This window comes from Protobothrops mucrosquamatus, unplaced genomic scaffold (assembly GCF_001527695.2).
Source record: "Protobothrops mucrosquamatus isolate PMUCROS unplaced genomic scaffold, P.Mucros_1.0 scaffold1544, whole genome shotgun sequence".
NCBI lineage: Eukaryota > Metazoa > Chordata > Lepidosauria > Squamata > Viperidae > Protobothrops > Protobothrops mucrosquamatus.
The window spans coordinates 148,628-155,163 of NW_015387714.1; positions in this window are offsets into that span (position 1 = coordinate 148,628).

The following is a 6,536-nucleotide window of genomic DNA, read 5'->3' on the forward strand; positions in this document are numbered from 1 at the left end:
AACAACAACAACAACAACAATAATAAAGTTGGAAGGGACATTGGAGGTCATCTAGTCCAACTCCCTGCTCAGGCAGGAAACCCTATACCATTTCAGACAAATAGCTGTCCAGTCTCTTCTTAAAAACTTCCAGTGTTGGAGCATTCACCGCTTCTGGAGGCAAGTTTTTCCACTGGTTAATTGTTCTAACTGTCAGGAAGTTTCTCCTTAGTTCTAGGTTGCTTCTCTCCTTGATTAGTTTCCATCTGTTACTTCTTGTCCTGCCTTCCGGTGCTTTGGAGAATAGCTTGACTCCCTCTTCTTTGTGGCAGCCCCTGAGTTTTTGGAACACTGCTATCATGTCCTCCCTCGTCCTTCTCTTCATTAAACTAGATATACCCAATTCCAGCAACCATTCTTTATATGTTTTAGCCTCCAGTCCCCTAATCATCTTTGTTGCTCTTCTCTGTACTTTTTCTAGAGTCTCAACATCTTTTTTACATCATGGTGACCAAAACTGGATGCAGTATTCCAAGTGTGGCCTTACCAAGGCATTGTAAAGTGGTATTAATACTTCACGTGATCTTGATTTTATCCCTCTGTTAATGCAGCCCAGCACTGTGTTGGCTTTTTTGGCAGCTGCAGCACACTGCTGGCTCATATTTAAGTGATTGTCCACTAGGACTCCAAAGTCCCTCTCACAGTTACTACTATTGAGCAAGGTACCATCTATACTATACCTGTACATTTGGTTTTTCTTGCCTAAATGTAGAACCTTACTTTTTTCACCATTGAATTTCATTTTGTTAGATAGCGCCCAGTGTTCAAGTCTGTCCAGATCCTCCTGTATTTTAAGCCTATCTTCTGGAGTGTTGGCTATTCCTGCCAGCTTGATGTCATCTGCAAATTTAATGAGTTCCCCATCTATCCCCTCGTCCAAATCGTTGATGAAGATGTTGAAGAGCACTGGGCCTAGAACAGAGCCCTGGGGCACCCCACTACACACTTCCCTCCATGTAGATGGAGTTCCATTGAGGACCACACACTAAGTATGGCTGGTCAGCCAGCTATGAATCCATCTGGTGGTGATGCTGTCTAACCCCCATTTTTCTATCTTATCAAGTAGTAGGTTGTGATCTACTTTATCAAATACCTTACTGAAGTTCAAGTAAATTATATCCACAGCATTCCTCTGGTCCACTAATTTTGTCACTTGGTCAAAGAATGCAATAAGATTTGTCTGGCATGATCTGTTTTTGACAAACTCATGTTGGCTTTTAGTAATGACTTTGTTTGCCTCTAGGTGTTCGCTGTTTCATTGTTGGATTATCTTTTCCAGAATCTTCCCATGTATTGAGGTCAGGCTGATAGGTCTGTAGTTTCCTGGGTCCATTTTTTCCCCATTTTTGAAGATGGGAACTACATCAGGTCTCTTCCAGTCCTCCGGTAGTTCCCCGGTGCTCCAGGATCTTTGAAAAATATATTTCAGTGATTCTGAGATCACATCTGCCAGTTCCTTGAGAATCTTGGAGTGTAATCCTGGTGATTTGAACGTGTCTAGGCTGGACAGGTGCTCACCATTTTCTTACTTATCTTAACTTGTGTTTCTAATCTGTTTTTTATGGTACCATTTTTGATAGGTTGGACTGTTTTTCCCTTTGTGTAAAGACAGATGCAAAAAACGAGTTAAATAGTTCTGCTTTCTCCCTGTTGCTTATCACCTTCTTGCCACTTTCCCCCACTAATGGACCTATCATTTCCTTCACTTTTTTCTTGTTTTTTACATATTGACTCTCACACGTGACAGAAACATCTGGGCTCTTCTTTAAAGAACAAGTAGGAGTTTGGTTTGGTTTGGTTTTGGGGAGGTCTTCAAGTCAGTGTTGACTCCTGGCGACTGCATGGATAAGTCCTTGCATTTTCCATGGCAAGATTTTGGAAGTGGTTTGCCATTGCTTCTTTCCTAGGGCTAAGAGAGAACGATTGGTTCAAGATCACCCAGTTGGCTTTGTGCCTAAAGCAGGACTAGAACTCACACTCTTCCCATTTCTAGCCTGATCCCTTTACCACTACACTCAGCTGGCTCTCTAAAAACGTTTTACAGCTGAATTTCTTATCTAGGGTAACAGCAAGACAGTTTTAAAGGGAAAAAAGGCAGGCAGAATTAGGGAGAAATAAAATACAAGCCATTTTTCCTCTAGTTATGATTATATTTGTCTTGCAGCTGCTATACTGGCATAATTACACTGGCTGAATTACTTTGAAAGGTGATGTGTGACTAATGGCTAAACAAAATTTCAGCTACAAAAACAAAATACACACTGTCCGTCTGCCTCACTCTCTGTTTATTCCTAGTGACTGCCTGGATAAGTCCTTGCAGTTTTCTTAGCAGAATTTTAGAAATGGTTTGCTGTTGCCTGCTTCCTACGGTTGGGAGGGAGTGGCTGTGTAGTAGTCTATGAAAAAAACAGAGCTCCGGGCTATCATATCTGGATGGCAGAAATCCAGATGACCACAAGATGGCAACATACAAATACTGAAAGCTCTACTGCTGGCTGCCCTTTAGAAGCTGTGTATCACTTTTGCAGCCAAATCTAATAGCCCTCATCAAGGCCCTGCCAATTTCTCTTCTAAGCACAGAGCAACTCCTCTAATGCTGTCCAACTGACTAGTAATCACCTCCTCCTACTCCAGGTTGCAGGAAAGATAGGATGATAGAGCTAACATCCAGTAACAGGAAAGGCGAAGGCCCATGCTTCCCCTGGTCTATTGGAATTGGAGTTCTTCCACCAACTTCTTTTTTGTAAATCAAATGAAGTGTAGATTTGCGTGAAATCAAATTAACTGAGGCACACAATACTCTAGTTAACTGCAGTCTGTGTCCTGGCAGTCATGCTTCAGTTGGGGATATTGCCATATTGCTGAAGACAATATATATATTTTTAAATGAGTACGAATAAACAAAGGAGGACCGGGTATCGGCAGCAGGAGGACCACACAGCCAGAGAGGAATTAAATTCCTCTATTCTGTGGCCAAGAAAACTGCATGGATGCATTTATGTAAACACCAGAATCTGAGCTTTATGGGGGCTTTACCATAATAATGCATATAACAGATCTATCCTAGTTCAGATCTCATTTCAGCCATCAGTTCAATACATGACCTTAAGGAAGCACTATTAGCTTCTTCTCTGTATTTTTTTTTTTTTTTGGAAAAAAGCGTGATTCACTTCAGTTAAACTTGTACTGTTGCATAAAATGTCCACTTTCCTTTGCCCTTCTGCTTTCTTGAGCCATTTTCCTTAGGTAAGCCTTAAGCTACTCCCTTTATGTCCCATATAGAAATTACCATCTCAGGGATCTTTTTAAAAAAAAAAATATATTGCTTAATATGGCAATTATGACTACCAGTTATTGCACGAGGACGTCAAGCCCAGTGAACCCAGGAGATTCTTCTCTGTAGACATGCCCTGGATAATCGCCTTGAAAAATAAATTGGAAAATGTTCATCTGAAGAAAAGCTCTGGCGGCTCTTGGGATGAGTCACCGGCTCCTGGTAGCGGGGACTCTTGCCTAAGAATAACCATTCCTCACTGCGGGGTGTAGCGAATTCCCAGCAAGGCCGGGATAGGCTTTCTCTGACAAGAACCATTGCAGCCAGGGTTCGTGGGTGAAAAAGCTCTTGGCTGTTGCAACCTTTGCTCAACATCTGCACGGCACTTTCTCTTTCCAGTTGCAGCTCTGCGGAGGGCTGCCCTGCCCACTTTCTCATCAGAAGCTCTAGCCCTTCTTGGCTCCATTAGTGATAATGATGCCATAACTGCTGAGTGCTTTAATAATGAGATTTGTGGTTAACTGTGGAAGCCCTCTAGGGTGAATTCCCAGCAGCAGCTATCCGCCTCCTTTCCTGTGAAGAAGGATGAAGCTGCTGTTGTCCCAGATGTCATTGAATTGGAAGAGTGTCCCATGTGCTTCCCTTCAACCTTCATAGCACTCTCCATATCCTGGAACTACATATTGCTGTATTGCAGCTAGCCCTTCCTCCTTTAATTCACCTTTTCGGTTTCTTTTTTCTCCCAAGATGTGCATGCTTTGGAAAGCTTGCTTTCTAGGTGATAATCCCAGCCTTGCTTTGTTTTGCTGGGCCTAAGAGACAATGGTTGCTAATTAATTATGGCTTTATTCCAGCAACCTGATACTTTTTAGGTGACATAACTTCTGCTCTTCTTTACTGATAATAGGACATCCAGCTGTTATAAGAGCCCAGGTCCTCCCACACTTGGAATTATCAGCACGGCTAATGTTTGAGAAATCCTGTTTAAACTGCCAGTAAGGACAATTATGCACATGATGTGCAGAAGTATGTCAGTGTGTGTCTGGTAAGTATCATCTGTCTGAGAGATGTAGCAGTTTCCATTTCCGTAGGACCCTCTGGAAGCTTAAAAGGATGATTAAAGACTCAAGCAGCAATGGAGTGTCCGGTGATGCCTGGTTGGGGAAATCAAGGTGGTAGCTGTAAGTAATTAATTTTGTGATTGCAGAGTTGTAGCCATCATCTTGACTTTACTTACTCCTTCCTGCAGTAGAGCAGAAAAGGGTATCTTGCCAGCCTACTCTCTCACAAATAGTTTAGCCACAGGAAGATTCTGTGCTGTTGGCCTCTGTTAGATTAACTCTGTCTTCTGGGAATGAAGGAGATGCCTAAGAGATGAGGGGATTTTAGGTCAAGGATTTATGGAACTGATATTGGATCAGTACCTTACTGTGTTTTTTTAGAACAACAAAAAGCTCATTTCAGTTTGGGAGATGAAAGAAAGTGTTGTTCCATATTCATATAGACTGCCAGAGGATAACATTTGTACCTATCTTAATTTTGACAGCTCCAGTAAAATATTGAGCAATTGAGCCTCTCAATAATTTTTAAGGCATTTCATTTGGACCAAAATACTTCACCCATCAAAAATCATCGTTATCTTTAATTTTTCCTTACTCTATATTCTTTGTTTTTTCTCTCTCTACATTTGTTTACTTTCCTCCTGTTTCCTCCTGTTTGCAACAATCATTCTCTTACAGATAGACCTTGCTTACCAACTGCTTTGTTCAGTAACTATTTAAGGTTACGATAGTGCTGAAAAAATAACTTTGTGATTAAGGAATGTTTATGATCTTCGCTGCATCTCAGTCAATATGCTTACTATTACAATCAGTACATGTTGTCCTGTGCCTGGCCCATTTTTTTTTCCCTTCCTCACAGATCAGAGAGATTGGAAGAGATTACAAGACATACAATGGGGAATACACATAGAAAGGAATACGAGGTGCTACCTATTTACCTAGCACATTTGGGGCTGGGAGCCATGAGTGCACTAGGCAAGCAGCTGGTGTATTCCCCCATTGTGAGCCTGCTTACTCTCTTATAATCCCTTCCTTTCCAATCTCTCCACAGTGTGAGGGAGATAAGAAAAAAATGGTTCAAGTGCAGGAGAAATTGCCTAAAGTGATGGCTTGTTTAGGCAATCTCTCATGTGATTTACCCATTTTTTTTCTTTCCATTTTTCAGAGTGGGAAGATTGGAAACAAAGGGATTACAATAAGATTAAGCAGACACATGCAGCGGCTGTTTATCTAGTGCTCCCAGCCCCAAGTATACTAAGGCAAACAGCAAACACCCAGTGCATTCCTTTGCATGTGTGTATCTTCTTACTCTCTTATAATCCCTCTGTCTCCAGTGAACATGAATACATTAATTCCCTTCTTGCTAATTATCCCAGCACCAAGATGAGCCTTCCCAAGTGTGGGGAAGTGGGGAAAAAGGAAACCTGAAGTAAAATCATAACACAGGCATGGTCATGTGATTTTCCACTTTAACAACTGCTTCACTTAGCGATTGAGTTACCAGTCCCAATTGCGGTCACTAAATGATGATTACCTGCATATGTTTTCTCTTCATTCATAGTCTTTTTCATCATAGCATTCCAGTTAGCATTCCTTTTACTAGCTTCCATTAGCGTAACTAACACCATAAGCCTCTCTAGCGCTTCATAATATAATACTTTCTCTTCTATTTCAAGCAACTACCATATCCTCTTTTCTTACATCCTCATTCCATTGATTCTGACGGAAAATTATATTGTTTTCTAAAAAGTGTTCATATAGCTTCTTTTTTAACTTCTTTCCTATCCTTCCGTGTCCATTCTCCAAGTACCTCCTTTTGATATCATCAAATAATGGTCTCTCCCACATTTGGAACCTCTCATTAATTATTTCAGACTTTCATCATAAACCATCAAATCAGTATGCTTTTAAATTAATTCTTTTGCCATGTGTATGTATAAACAGACTTATGCTTAAGCCACAAACTCAAAACAAGCAGATCTTTAAGCAGATACTCACCAGAACTCATCATTCATATTCAATCTTGGGTCTCCAAATGCTCCAATTACATTTTGTGTTACGACTTGTCTCATTCTCATCCATTCTTTCATGACACCTAACAAAAAGACTTGAGTGTCATAGAGTTTTTCTCAAAACTAATTCCTCATTTCTTCATTATCACA